Source organism: Tamandua tetradactyla, chromosome Y, assembly GCF_023851605.1.
Source record: "Tamandua tetradactyla isolate mTamTet1 chromosome Y, mTamTet1.pri, whole genome shotgun sequence".
Classification (NCBI taxonomy): domain Eukaryota; kingdom Metazoa; phylum Chordata; class Mammalia; order Pilosa; family Myrmecophagidae; genus Tamandua; species Tamandua tetradactyla.
Genome location: NC_135354.1, coordinates 2638662 through 2654214, shown reverse-complemented (window position 1 = coordinate 2654214; position 15553 = coordinate 2638662). Strand labels below are relative to the sequence as shown.

The following is a 15553-nucleotide window of genomic DNA, read 5'->3' as shown; positions in this document are numbered from 1 at the left end:
CCAGTGTGGAAGGCAAGAAGAGCACGGTCAACAGGGGATGGTCACAGATCCCCATGAAGGCTCACATGAGGCTTTCTTCATTTGTCTCAATAAAAGAAACACCTATATAGACAAGCACCATGAACAAAGTTACAGCTGAAGGAACAATTATAAGGCTGTCTCCCTCTGGCTACCACCAAGGTTACTCTCTTTCTCTCTAGCTCTCTCTCTCTCTCTCTTACTACCATCACATCCTCTTAGTTGAGCAAATGACTGCACATTTACTACATGCATCTGTCCTTAAGCCAATGTCTCTCCAGACATTTTGCCTGCAGACATCCGTTCTTTCCTCCACAAGGGATACTGGGAGCAATAGTAAACTAGTTCTGACAGGACAACCTGGATTTCAATGCTTGTTTAACAGACAAGGAAGTTTTACTGTTCTACTACGTAGGAAAGTCATGACTCACTTTCCTAAGGCAAATATATTACCCCATTCTCTGCTGGAACAAAGTAGTATTCTCAGAAACATTGATGAGATTCTAATGCACTTTCCATTAGGTCCCTTGCTTTTTCCTAGATGGAACAATCACTGTTCTTTCCTTAAACCCAGGGATTTTAGTAGATCATGCCATGCATTACCCATTCTGAGTTAAGGATCAATGTGCACTTTAAATATGCAGCTTCAGTTACTCTTTAGGTGCGGGAAAAAAAGTTGAATAACGGTTTTATTTGTTTTTCTCGTATCGTTGCTTTGGTTTCCTCTTCCAAGCACCCCGTCTTTCATACAGGCATGCTCTAGGCCTATCTCCAACTGCTGACCTGTCTCCTCCATCTTTCACAACCTATGTTTCATGCCTTTCATATGGTCTCCTTGTTGACCTTCTCTCTCCTGCAGGCAAGATCTTGGCACTGTGTTTCTTCTGGTTTACATTGCATTGATGAAGGAGTCTTCCCATTTCTTCTTCTTTTTCCTTCTAGAACCCACTCCCTAGCTTTTGAAGCCTGTCTGATCTGGTTTATGACAGCCTTTCAAATCTCATTTCATTTTCATAATACCTTTATCTAGCTTTGAAAAGGTTCATCAGGGTTTGTCAAATAGAGCACTATAAAGGAGCTCCCCTTTAATTGTAGTGGCCTTATCCTATGCTTTTGCATGGGAATTGGCATGAATATTTTCCCTATTCATTATTTTACATGAGTTCTTGTGGACATTCCTGACATTAGTATGATTCAGAAGAGCTTCCCCAACCTCACAGTACTGTCTCTGTCCCCAGTCATTTCTGGGCAATGCTAAAATCTGTGGCAGCTTGTTCTTTCAATTTCCCACTTCTCTAATTCATCTCCTCTTAATAATCCATTACTACTCTGTATCTTTCTTGCTCCTGTCTGTTTCTCCATCTGACCTTTGAGTATTACCCCCCTGTTTAAAACCTTCATTTGGAAGGGAACACCTTGTCAAAATCTCTTCAAAATCCAGTCATTATCCTCAAATGCATGCATATTTTCAGAATTCAATTAAGTTCAGAGCAATTTTCAGCTATATGTCTAATAACTGCATTTGGTTTCTGAATTCTCCTTTATTTCGAAGTAATGGATGCGTTTAATTGGGCAAAAGTCCACAATACCATGCACTAAAGAGAACATCAGGCCTTTTGAATTACTGGCCTGCATTTTCTTTCTCATTCTAACTACTGTGTACCAGTCTTTGGAACACACACAAACCAGAAATATTTCTTTAAGCTGTTTGTTGGAAAGATGATCAGACACAGTTTTGACGGGATTATGGGGCATTCTATTCCATACCCTTTTCCCAGAACAATGTTTTCCTGACTCTTAGAAATCCTGCTGTTCTTTATGAACCATGAGATTCCATGTAGGCTTTAGTGGATTTGGAGAAGGTAGGGTGGATTTAGCCCAGGTTGAGCTACCAAGAGCACTAGACCCTTACAAGATACTTAAGAACTCAAGGCCTAAATCTTAGGTTGTTGAGAATGTTGTACTTCATTGTTTAAATGGTTAATCCTTCGAGGCAATTAGCACACTTTCTGACATACGAACTAGATGAAGTGCTACAGGTAAGGGTAAAAGACAGAAATGTAAGGTAGATATGAACTGATCTTCTCTTTGACAAGTCCACTGTTTCTATCGACATCGTCTAAAAGTGCTTAGAAAATTTTCTGTGCTAAAGATCTGATCAGCACTTAGAGAGAAGACCTAGATTGTACAGCTGATCATCTTACAAAAATACTGCTCTCAGGGTTATTCAGTGGAAGAATTTTCACCTACAAAGTGGTAAAAACACCTCCTTCCCCTTGCCCCAAAACACCAATACAGAACAGAAAAAAAAGAAAGAAAATCAAGTAAACAAACCAATCTTCCACGAATGATGGTCCAATCATGGGATACTCACATAAGAATATAATGAAAACATAGCCCCACCATCCACCACACACGCACACACACACACACACACACATACCCACAAACACACACACACACACAGGCATACTCGTCCATATATATATAAATGCCTCAGAAATTCACTGTTGAATGGCAGTTCAACATATGAATAAGTTGTGGTAACAAAACAATGAAGGCTACTATAGGAAGAAAGATATGCAGGTCACCATGCTAAATACTCAGAAGCAGGAACTTAATTTACCTTGCAAAAGCTGAAGGAGTGGAATTTAAGGGAGGAGTGCAGAATCAGATAAAGAAAGTATGAAGGAAGAAAGGAAAGGTTAGGTTTAAGGTGCAAGAGAGGTCAAGCTCTGTTTGAGGACTTATTTGTCTTCTTGACATTCCAGATCCAGATATCCATGGGAGGGTGGAAGGAACTGAGATTACCCACTGGCCCCCTAGAGTTAAGGGCCTTGGTTCCTCTCTCAAAATTAGTGGGGAGCCACTGAGAAGTTTCAAACGATCAGAAACCATCAATATATTTCTGACCAAACTTCTCTCACACTTGCCAGAAACTTACTGTGTATCTATTTTGCAGCAGCTACTATGCCTGATGAAAGGTGGAAAGCAGGTGAGCACAGAACTCACAGACAATTAAAGGGGCAGGGTGGTGAATGTGCACACACAGAATTATAGCTCAAATCCTGCTATAGAGACAGTAGAAGGGCCTTTGTGAGAATAGCAAAAGGCCCCTAGTGAAATCATGAGGAAGACAATGAAAGAGCGCCAGAAGAAGTGCTCCCTAAACTGAGCCCAGAAGGATCAGCATGGTTCAACATTCAGCGAGTGTGGTTGGAAGAATGTCCTAGGGAGAGGGGAAGTAGTGCATACTAACAGGATACAACAACTAATGAGCAGATACTGAAAATGTATCATATACATACAACAGAATATCATTCAGCTGTAAAAAGGAATGAAGGTCTAGCACCTGTGCCGACATGGATGAAGTTTGATGATATCATGTTGAGTGAAATAAGCCAGACAGAAGAGAACAAATATGGTGTGATCTCACTGATTGGACAAAATTGGCACATGCAATGTCCATATTCGAGTTAGACTCTAGAATACATACAGGCTTCTGTGGAAAACCATGGGGGTGGGGAATAGGGAATGAGAGCTTCAAATGTACAGTTTCAAATGAAACACAGAGATCCCAGAAGAAGAATGACCGCCCTTTGAATCTGTTTGCCTTAATGCAATGCCTGGATTTGTCCCGGGATATTTTGAGCAGACACACATAAAGTCTTGGCAAAATCCCTTGAGGGATGGGAGAAGAAATATGGAATTACTAAACTTTACCATCAGGGAATCCCCTGATACTCTGCCCAACCATAGGGAACCAAAAATCTATAGGGCAAGCCCTTGATCTTGTGACTCATGCTTGCGAAGCATATGTGGGAAAGCTTAGCCTGCCTACGGACATGCCTAAGACTTACTTCTGGAGGGCCTGTCTGTTGCTCAGATGTGGCCTCTCTCTCCCTAAGCCCAACCCTGTAAGTGAAATCACTGCCATCCCCTCTATGTGGGACATGACATCCAGGGGTTAAAGTGACCCTCTCACTGTGGGAGAGGACTCCCAGGGATGAGAAGTGCCTGGGCATGATGGCATCAACAATTATGTCCCTACCTAAGGGGAGAAAGAACTCTAAATAATAAAATACCCATTGCTAAGAGAGTTCCAATACAGTCGAGAGGCTGCCTACAGGCCTCGCTCCTGAAACTTCAGGTAGACATTGCTACCCATCGGAACATGACAATCCCATTCCAGCCAATCGCAAAGAACACCAAGGGCAAAACAGAAGATGCTACAAAGTCCCATGCACTGGAATAACACTACAGAAACCTTCAACCTCTGCATGTGCCCTCAACCAGATTAGTCCTAAAACCTAGATGGCTCAGACTCTCCAGAGCATCAGCAAGCTCCATCTCCCTAGCTCAAATTACAGACAGCCCCTTCCAACAGAAGAAAGTTTCAGTGGCCAGAGCCCAAAAGCCCCTGAGGAATGGGACAGAAAGATCAAAGCTGAAGGTGGAAGATCAAGGGAGAAGGTAGGGCTTAACAAAGATATAGGACTAGTGGATTTCTTTGAATCTGCAGTGACTGGAGAGCAAGCTAGAAGTAAAAACCTAAGCTTGTGGTATGGTGACCTATATAAACTCTGAACTCTGTCCTACAAATGATTGTTGCGCTGTGCTTTCAAATTTGCAACATTTCTGACAATATGCTGTTTTGAACAAAAAAAAGAAAAAGGAAGCAGATTGCGACAATAAACAATAAGATGCCTTCAGTTCACTAACTTTTTTTTATTAATTAAAAAAAGAATTAACAAAACAATTAGAAATCATTCCAATCTACATGTACAATCAGTAGTTCTTAATAACATCACATAGTTGCATATTCATCATTTCTTAGTACATTTGCATCGATTTAGAAAAAGAAATAAAAAGACAACAGAATAAGAATTAAAACAATAATAGAAAGAAAAAACAAACAAAACAAAACAAAAGAAAACAAAAAACAAAAAACCTATACCTCACATGCAGCTTCATTCAGTGTTTTAACATAATTGCATTACAATTGGGTAGTATTGTGCTGTCCATTTCTGAGTTTTTATATCCAGTCCCGTTGTACGGTCTGTATCCCTTCAACTCCAATTACACCTTCTCTTTTTTTTTCTTAATTAACGGAAAAAAAGAAATTAACCCAACATTTAGAGATCATACCATTCTACATATGCAATCATTGATCCTTAACATCATCACATAGATGTATGATCATCATTTCTTAGTACATTTGCATTGGTTTAGAAGAACTAGCAACATAACCGAAAAAGATATAGAATGTTAATATAGAGAAAAAAATAAAAGTAATAATAGTAAAATCAAAACAAAACAAAACAAAAAAAAATCCTATATCTCAGATGCAGCTTCATTCAGTGTTTTAACATGATTACTTTTACAATTAGGTATTATTGTGCTGTCCATTTTTGAGTTTTTGTATCTAGCCCTGTTACACCGTCTGTATCCCTTCAACTCCAATTAGCCATTATCTTACCCTGTTTCTACCTCCTGCTGGACTCTGTTATCAAGGACATATTCCAAATTTATTCTCGAATGTCTGTTCACATCAATGGGACCATACACTATTTGTCCTTTAGTTTTTGGCTAGACTCACTCAGCAAAATGTTCTCTAGGTCCATCCATGTTATTACATGCTTCATAAGTTTATCCTGTCTTAAAGCTGCATAGTATTCCATCGTATGTATATACCACAGTTTGTTTAGCCACTCTTCTGTTGATGGAGATTTTGGCTGTTTCCATCTCTTTGAATTGTAAATAACGCTGCTACAAACATTGGTGTGCAAATGTCCATTTGTGTCTTTGCCCTTAAGTCCTTTGAGTAGATTCCCAGCAATGTTATTTCTGGGTCGTATGGCAATTCTATATTCAGCTTTTTGAGGAACCGCCAAACTGCCTTCCACAGTGGTTGCACCATTTGACATTCCCACCAACAGTGGATAAGTGTGCCTCTTTCTCCGCATCCTCTCCAGCACTTGTCATTTTCTGTTTTGTTGATAATGGCCATTCTGGTGGGTGTGAGATGATATCTCAGTGTGGTTTTGATTTGCATTTCTCTAATGGCCAGGGACATTGAGCATCTCTTCATGTGCCTTTTGGCCATCCGTATTTCCTCTTCTGATAGGTGTCTGTTCAAGTCTTTTTCCCATTTTGTAATTGGGTTGGCTGTCTTTTTGTTGTTGAGTTGAACAATCTCTTTATAAATTTTGGATACTAGACCTTTATCTGATATGTCATTTCCAAATATTGTCTCCCATTGTGTAGGCTGTCTTTCTACTTTCTTGATGAAGTTCTGTGATGCACAAAAGTGTTTAATTTTGAGGAGCTCCCATTTATTTATTTCCTTCTTCAGTGCTCTTGCTTTAGGTTTAAGGTCCATAAAACCGCCTCCAGTTGTAAGATCAATAAGATATGTCCCAACATTTTCCTCTAACTGTTTTATGGTCTTAGACCTAATGTTTAGATCTTTGATCCATTTTGAGTTAACTTTTGTATAGGGTGTGAGACATGGGTCTTCTTTCAGTCTTTTGCATATGGATATCCAGTTCTCTAGGCACCACTTATTGAAGAGACTGCTCTGTCCCAGGTGAGTTGGCTTGACTCCCTTATCAAAGATCAAATGTCCATAGATGAGAGGGTCTATATCTGAGCACTCTATTCGATTCCATTGGTTGATATATCTATCTTTATGCCAATACCATGCTGTTTTGACCACTGTGGCTTCATAATATGCCTTAAAGTCCGGCATCGCGAGACCTCCAGCTTCGTTTTTTTCCTCAAGATGTTTTTAGCAATTCGGGGCACCCTGCCCTTCCAGATAAATTTGCTTATTGGTTTTTCTAATTCTGAAAAATAAGTTGTTGGGATTTTGATTGGTATTGCATTGAATCTGTAAATCAATTTAGGTAGGATTGATATCTTAACTATATTTAGTGTTCCAATCCATGAACACGGTATGCCCTTCCATCTATTTAGGTCTTCTGTGATTTCTTTTAGCAGTTTTTTGTAGTTTTCTTTGTATAGGTTTTTTGTCTCTTTAGTTAAATTTATTCCTAGGTATTTTATTCTTTTAGTTGCAATTGTAAATGGGATTCGTTTCTTGATTTCCCCCTCAGCTTGTTCATTACTACTGTATAGAAATGCTACAGATTTTTTAATGTTGATCTTGTAACCTGCTACTTTGCTGTACTCATTTATTAGCTTTAGTAGTTTTATTGTGGATTTTTCTGGGTTTTCAACGTATAGTATCATATCGTCTGCAAACAGTGATAGTTTTACTTCTTCCTTTCCAATTTTGATGCCTTGTATTTCTTTTTCTTGTCTAATTGCTCTGGCTAGAACCTCCAACATGATGTTGAATAATAGTGGTGATAGTGGACATCCTTGTCTTGTTCCTGATCTTAGGGGAAAAGCTTTCAATTTTTCCCCATTGAGGATGATATTAGCTGTGGGTTTTTCATATATTCCCTGTATCATTTTAAGGAAGCTCCCTTGTATTCCTATCTTTTGAAGTGTTTTCAACAGGAAAGGATGTTGAATCTTGTCAAATGCCTTCTCTGCATCAATTGAGATGATCATGTGATTTTTCTGCTTTGATTTGTTGATATGGTGTATTACATTAATTGATTTTCTTATGTTGAACCATCCTTGCATACCTGGGATGAATCCTACTTGGTCATGATGTATAATTCTTTTAATGTGTTGTTGGATACGATTTGCTAGAAATTTGTTGAGGATTTTTGCATCTATATTCATTACAGAGATTGGTCTGTAGTTTTCTTTTTTTGTAATATCTTTGCCTGGTTTTGGTATGAGGGTGATGTTGGCTTCATAGAATGAATTAGGCAGTTTTCCCTCCACTTCGATTTTTTTGAAGAGTTTGAGGAGAATTGGTACTAATTCTTTATGGAACGTTTGGTAGAATTCACATGTGAAGCCATCTGGTCCTGGACTTTTCTTTTTAGGAAGCTTTTGAATGACTAATTAAATTTCTTTACTTGTGATTGGTTTGTTGAGGTCATCTATGTCTTCTTGAGTCAAAGTTGGTTGTTCATGTCTTTCCAGGAACCCGTCCATTTCATCTAAATTGTTGTATTTATTAGCATAAAGTTGTTCATAGTATCCTGTTATTACCTCCTTTATTTCTGTGAGGTCATTAGTTATGTCTCCTCTTCCATTTCTGATCTTATTTATTTGCATCCTCTCTCTTCTTCTTTTTGTCAATCTTGATAAGGGGCCATCAATCTTATTGATTTTCTCAGAGAACCAACTTCTGGTTTTATTGATTTTCTCTACTGTTTTCATATTCTCAATTTCATTTATTTCTGCTCTAATCTTTATTTCTTTCCTTTTGCTTGCTTTGGGATTAGTTTGCTGTTCTTTCTCCAGTTCTTCCAAGTGAACAGTTAATTCCTGCATTTTTGCCTTTTCTTCTTTTCTGATATAGGCATTTAGGGCAATAAATTTCCCTCTTAGCACTGCCTTTGCTGCATCCCATAAGTTTTGATATGTTGTGTTTTAATTTTCATTTGCCTCGAGGTATTTACTAATTTCTCTTGCAATTTCTTCTTTGACCCACTCGTTGTTTAAGAGTGTGTTGTTGAGCCTCCACGTATTTGTGAATTTCTGGCATTCCGCCTATTATTGATTTCCAACTTCATTCCTTTATGATCCGAGAAAGTGTTGTGTATGATTTCAATCTTTTTATATTTGTAAGACTTGCTTTGTGACCCAGCATATGGTCTATCTTTGAGAATGATCCATGAGCACTTGAGAAAAAGGTGTATCCTGCTGTTGTGCGATGTAATGTCCTATAAATGTCTGTTAAGTCTAGCTCCTTTAAAGTAATGTTCAGATTCTCTATTTCTTTATTGATCCTCTGTCTAGATGTTCTGTACATTGATGAGAGTGGGGAATTGAAGTCTCCAACTCTTATGGTATTTGTGTGTATTTCCCTTTTCAGTGTTTGCAGTGTATTCCTCACGTATTTTGGGGCATTCTGGTTCGGTGCATAAATATTTATGATTGTTATGTCTTCTTGTTTAATTGTTCCTTTTATTAGTATATAGTGTCCTTCTTTGTCTCTTTTAACTGTTTTACATTTGTAGTCTAACTTATTGGATATTAGTATAGCCACTCCTGCTATTTTCTGGTTGTTATTTGCATGAAATATCTTTTCCCAACCTTTCACTTTCAACCTATGTTTATCTTTGGGTCTAAGATGTGTTTCCTGTAGACAGCATATAGAAGGATCCTGTTTTTTAATCCATTCTTCCAGTCTATGTCTTTTGATTGGGGAATTCAGACCATTAACATTTAGTGTTATTACTGTTTGGATAATATTTTCCTCTGCCATTTTGCCTTTTGTATTATATATATCATATCTGACTTTCCTTCTTTCTACACTTTTCTCCATACCTCTCTCTTCTGTCTCTTCGGTTCTGACTCTAGTGCTCCCTTTAGTATTTCTTGCAGAGCTGGTCTCTTGGTCACAAGTTCTGTCAGTGACTTTTTGTCTGAGAATGTTTTAATTTCTCCCTCATTTTTGAAGGACAATTTTGCTGGATATAGGAGTCTTGGTTGGCAGTTTTTCTCATAGTAATTTAAATATATCATCCCACTGTCTTCTAGCCTCCATGGTTTCTGCTGAGAAATCTACACATAGTCTTATTGGGTTTCCCTTGTATGTGATGGATTGTTTTTCTCTTGCTGCTTTCAAGATCCTCTCTTTCTCTTTGACCTCTGACATTCTAACTAGTAAGTGTCTTGGAGAACGCCTATTTGGGTCTAATCTCTTTGGGGTGTGCTGCATTTCTTGGATCTGTAATTTTAGGTCTTTCATAAGAGTTGGGAAATTTTCAGTGAAAATTTCTTCCATTAGTTTTTCTCCTCCTTTTCCCTTCTCTTCTCCTTCTGGGACACCCACAAAATGTATATTTGTGCGGTTCATATTGTCCTTGAGTTCCCTGATACCCTGTTCAAATTTTTCCATTCTTTTCCCGATAGTTTCTGTTTCTTTTTGGAATTCAGATGTTCCATCCTCCAAATCACTAATTCTATCTTCTGTCTCTTTGAATCTATCATTGTAGGTATCCATTGTTTTTTCTTTCTTTTCTACTTTGTCCTTCACTTCCATAAGTTCTGTGATTTGTTTTTTCAGTTTTTCTATTTCTTCTTTATGTTCAGCCCATGTCTTCTTCATGTCCTCCCTCAATTTATCGATTCCGTTTTTGAAGAGGTTTTCCATTTCTGTTCGTATATTCAGCATTAGTTGTCTCAGCTCCTGTATCTCATTTGAACTATTGGTTTGTTCCTTTGACTGGGCCATATTTTCAATTATTTGAGCATGATCCGTTATCTTCTGTTGGCATCTGTGCATTTAGACAGATTTCCCTGGGTATTGGATCCAAAAGTTTGGAAGATTTTTCTTGAAATCTCTGGGTTCTGTTTTTCTTATCCTGCCCAGTAGGTGGCGCTCGTGGCACACGTTTGTCTGCGGGTCCCACCAGTAAAAGGTGCTGTGGGACCTTAAACTTTGGAAAACTCTCACCGTCCGGGAGGTTCACTAGCCGAAACGGCATGAGCCGGCCCAGGGTCCGAACACAGGGAGGGTTGCTGGCCGCCGCAGCCCAGGAAAGAGCCCGTTCGAATTTCCTAGTCTGCCTGGGGCAACAAGCGTGGCGGAAGGGCGGCAGCGGCAGCGGCCCGCCTGGGAGAGTGCATGTTTCATGGGAGTCACGGGTTTGGAAGGGGTCTCCCCCACCCGTCACTGTTCTCCATGGCCTGGGGATTTCCGATCCAATTCTCTCAGTTGGTCTGGGGGACCGCACGTGGTGTGGGCGCCAGCTGCCTTTGTTTCAGGGGATCGCCTCTCCAATTCTCCCAGCTGACCCGGGAAGGGGGAAGGGAGTGACTCCGGCTGCTTGCCGCCCCGCCCGGTGAGGCCCGTGCGCCTCCGTGGTCTCACCCGAGCTGCTTCTCTCAGCCAGCCAGCCGTTCCAGGATGGGGTACGCTGTCTTTTTTATCTCTGTTGTGGCTTTGGGTGCTTTCTGTATCATTTCTACTCCCCTAGTATCTGTCCTGGGGAAGAAACTAAGATCCGTGCATCTTACTAAGCCGCCATCTTCCAGGAAGTCTCCAGTTCACTAACTTTTCACTTGCAAAGGTCATGGCCAACGGAAGCTGCCACAATGGTCCAAAGCTCACCTCCCCTAGCTTCCCTCAGGGGTAATTCCAAGGGGAGAATTATTTTGAAAAGGAAACAATCCCTTCTAGGTTGGGCTTCTTCACACAGGTATGCAAGAGGAAGTGGCTTTGTCTCTGCCCTGCCCTGGTTCACTTCCACTTGGATGTAAAGCTGGGTCCTCGCATCATCCTCTGCTGCTCAGACTGGAGGGCCATGCTCATTCTGATGCTACCACCTTAGATGCATAACACCACCACCCCCAGCTTGGTATCATGGTCAGCCCAGCAGGTCCCAACCTCATAGCCCGATTCCATGGTCCTCAGCCAGGTGAACCTAGTACCCTCGGCCTCCAACCTCATCCACTCCTTCCCCCTGATGTTCTGGCCTACGTGTCCACAGTGGTCCCTGAATCTTCCACAGCCATCCCAACATGCACACTGTGGCCGCCTTCTGAGGGGTATCAGGTTTGTGGCTGGCATTCTAACATTCGATCCACGAGAGGATCACCAAGGAATATGACACCAGGATGACAGATGCCAGGTCCTCTTCTACACATCCTTGATCCCACTGCTTCCAAACGATATCAACTTATGTGTGGAGGGAAACCCAAGTCATTTCTTTGCCCCTTCCTTGATTGGTTCTTCTCAACTTGTGGGGATTGTCAGGAACCACTGTGAAAGCTGATGCACAGGGGCTGAAAAGAGGGGTTGTGTATGCAGGCACCCTGGGCCACGCTGGCCCTTCCTCATACCCTGTGGGTGGGTACCGGGGCATTCTGCAGTCAGGAACCTGGCATGCAAGCCTCCACCTACTTTTGGACCCAGGGCCTGAGCTCCTAGGAATTCAGCTCAGATCCGGGACTTGACCCTGGTCTGACTGACCCTCTTCCTTGAGGCCCTCTGCTTGGGACCTTTTGGATTCCTCCCTCTACCCCCTACGCATGTCCACACACCCACACCTCAAAACCTACCACCCACATCCTTCCACACAGTGGAGTCCACCCCCTATCCAGCTGAGTGTAAAGCAGGGAGCTGAACAAGACTATGCCTGAAGGTGTACAAAGAGAATGCGGGGGAGAGGGGGAACTCCATCTAGGATGGTCAGACTCCATGCTTGCTCAGGGTCACTTCTACTGACTCCGAACAGCTTAACTCCATAGAAGCAGAGTCATGTAAGGTGGGTGAGGCAGGGACAGGTTGAAGCACCTCCCTATGCTAGGGCTACACTTGGGAGCAGGACACAGAGGCACTGGACAAAGCCAGGGTGATGCTGTGCTATCTGATGTGGAAGGGCAGGCGCGTGTCTGACAAGCACGCACAGGCATCACTCTGGGTGTGATGAGGACAATGGGGAAGAGCCAACGGGTATGGGCTTGTCTGTCCAGTGCTTTGGACAGAGGAAACGACAGAGACATGAATGATTGGCAGGACGAGTTAGCTGCTGTGAACACAGGCCATTCCCACCACTGGGAAAACATCATGGTGACTGAAGAGGAGAGCACCTCAGAAGGTGCCAGTGTGTGAATGGGATGATCCCCCTTCCTGGAAGCATAGGGGTTCATCAGACCATCGGTGTCAAGCAGAGCTCTAACCTGGGGAGCCACTGTGTGGGGAAGGAGCCCTGGATGAGTGAATCTTCATGCATCTGCATGAGGTAAAGAAGGCAAAACAACAGTCACTATGGAGAAAGAAGGTGGAATTCTTGTCTCTCTGGTGTAAAGGTACCGTTAGCGCTCGCTGCCAACACTGGGACCCTTGTCTCCATTTTTGCTCTCCTACCCTCCACGACTCACTTCATGGTTCTGGATGGCCAGGATGTTCCGGCCTTCACACTTGCTCTTCGGACCTGCAACAGAAACCAGGAATGGCTGTGAAGGGGCCACTTCCTCCCTTTCAGATCTTCTGCAGAAAGCCTACATCGCCCCTCTACTCAAAATGTGGTCATGTGACTACCCCAGTGTGTCAGGGGGTCAGAAAGACACTCTCCCCTTAGACCTGGCTTTTTGATGCCTGTGAATTCCTGATGCTAGGGGGAAGGAAGAGGGAGTGTGCCGAGAAAAAGACCTGCTTTTCAAGCCACCAAAATGATCCTGGTCTAGCCCAGGAAGAGCCCCTGGGACTGGCTTGGAGATGCGTTTCCTGGGTGCAAGGCCCTTCCCGATATTGGGGCCACTCCAGCACCCAACCATGCATTTAGGTCTCCTTCCTCTTCCTGGATCTCCCCTATATTGCACTCATGTCTCCCCTCCCCTGTCCTCCAATCTCCCCCCTCCTGCACTCACTGCCTCCTCCCCGCCCCTGCAGTTTCCATTCTGCACAACTGGCATCAGAGCCCGAAGCTGTTCCAGCAATGGCGGCTTCACAACACTGGTATGCCAGGGATGTATACTCACCACAGACACACCGGCCTTACATTTACTGTGGCTTCGGGCAGGGGTGGAGTGGGGCGTCTGCACCAGACTCTACCATGCCACAGGAAGTTCCCACTCCCATCTCCCATGCCAGATCCCTGCCGGTCTCTGAGGCAAGGGGGTCTGAGGTTGCACAGTGGGCATTTCACGCAAGGACAAAGACCCAATCACAGACAACAGAGCCTAGATGTGGCCATTGAGGTCCAGTCTTGAAAGACCGAGAGGGAGGTGGAGGGGCAAAGAGGGAAGGATGGTCCTGGGGAAGGTTCAACAGGGGACGGTCTCAGCAGGGTGTCATCAGGCAGCCCACGGGGAGCCAGGGCAGTTACATCACCAGGGTGGAAGGCAGTGATGTTACAAGAAGGCAGTTGCGGTCTGCCACCTGATTGGAAGGCGGTGTGAGCAGGTCCTGGACAAACAGCAGTTGCTGGGCCTGTGGTCAGGCAGAGAGTCTGAGCAAGCCAAGATGGCGCTGCTGCTGCTGCTGCTGCTTCTCCTTCCAGCGAACCTGCTCGGGTTGTCTGAGAGGTTCCCCCTTCACCTTCTCGCTCTGTACCGGGATGTCTGCCCACATTGCGTGGTCAACATCCTCCTTCGCTCCCCTGTGCGGGCATAGGAATCTGTGGAACCACACTCAAAGACCTCTGGAGCCCCTCCTGCCCGTGGAAACCCCGTCCCAACCATCCAAGTTTGAGAACCCCCAGAACCACGGGCAGCTGGGCCCCCTCAAGCAACATCCCCTGGACCCCTTCCCAGCTGGGGATCCCCTGTCACAACTATCCACTTTTGATCCCCCACAGGTGCACCGGCATCCAAGGACATGCACCCGATATTGCCTGGAGCCCTTCCCACTGCGGAACCCTCGGTCCAACCATCTGTTTTCGATCCCCCACAGATCCACAGACATCCAAGGACCTGCCCCTGACGTTGTCTGGACCCCTTCCCACCAGCTGAACCCCTGTCCCAGCCATCTGTTTTTGATCCCCCACAGATCCACTGGCAGTCATGGACCCACACTCGACATCATCTGGATTTCTTCCTGCCTGTCGAACCCCTAACCCAACCGGCTGTTTAGTCCATGCCAATCCACCGACAGACAGTGACCCACACGCCATATCCTCTGGCCCCTCTCCTGCCTGCACAACTCCTGCTCCAACCATCCATGGCCAAGAACCCGCAGAAGCTCCAGCAGCCACAGTTTCAGAATCAATGTCATCTTGATGCCTTCCTGTCTGCAAAACCTCTGTCCCAACAGTCCTATTTTGAGCTCCCACACATCCAATGGCTGCCACCAACTCACACTCGACAACCAGTGAACGGTTTCCTACCTGTGGAAGCCCCTTCCTACCCATCCACCTTAACACCCCCACTTAGCAAGTGTCAGCGGCAGATCTGTCCATCACAGCTGCTGGACCCCTTCCCACCCTCACCACCCCTGTGGCACCATCCCAACTTTCAGCCCCCACGGATGCACTGGCAGATGCGGACTTGCACTCATCTACCCTTGGACCTCCACCTGCCTGTGGTGTCCCTGTTCCAACCATTAATCACCGAATCCCCACTCATTCCCTGGCATCCTCAGACCTGCTTTCAACTCCCCCTGAAACCTCTCCTCCTGCTGGGTGCCCTGTCACCGCCCTCCCGATTGGAATCACTGTTGATCCAACAGTGGCCACTGACCTGTATTTCAACCCTCCTGGGCCCCATTCTGCGCAGGGAAATCTTCTTGCTGGCCTCTGATTGAAAATCCCTACTGACCCACCAGCAGTTGCTGATGAGCACCAAATGCCCACTGGAATATCACCCACTTACAGGCCCCTTATCACAAGACTCCATCTGCAAGCCTCACTGAGCCAGTCAGAGTCATTGACCCACATGGGACACCCTCTGGATTTCTTTCTGACTCTCGACCTCACATCACAGCCTTCCATCTTCC

General features: G+C 44.0%; 1 pseudogene; it reads right to left on the bottom strand.

Moving 5' to 3' along the window:
* The window catches only part of LOC143672480 (peroxidasin homolog), a 70345-nt pseudogene extending 56639 nt beyond the window's left edge, over positions 1-13706 (bottom strand).
* Between the last annotated feature and the right edge of the window lie 1847 nt (positions 13707-15553).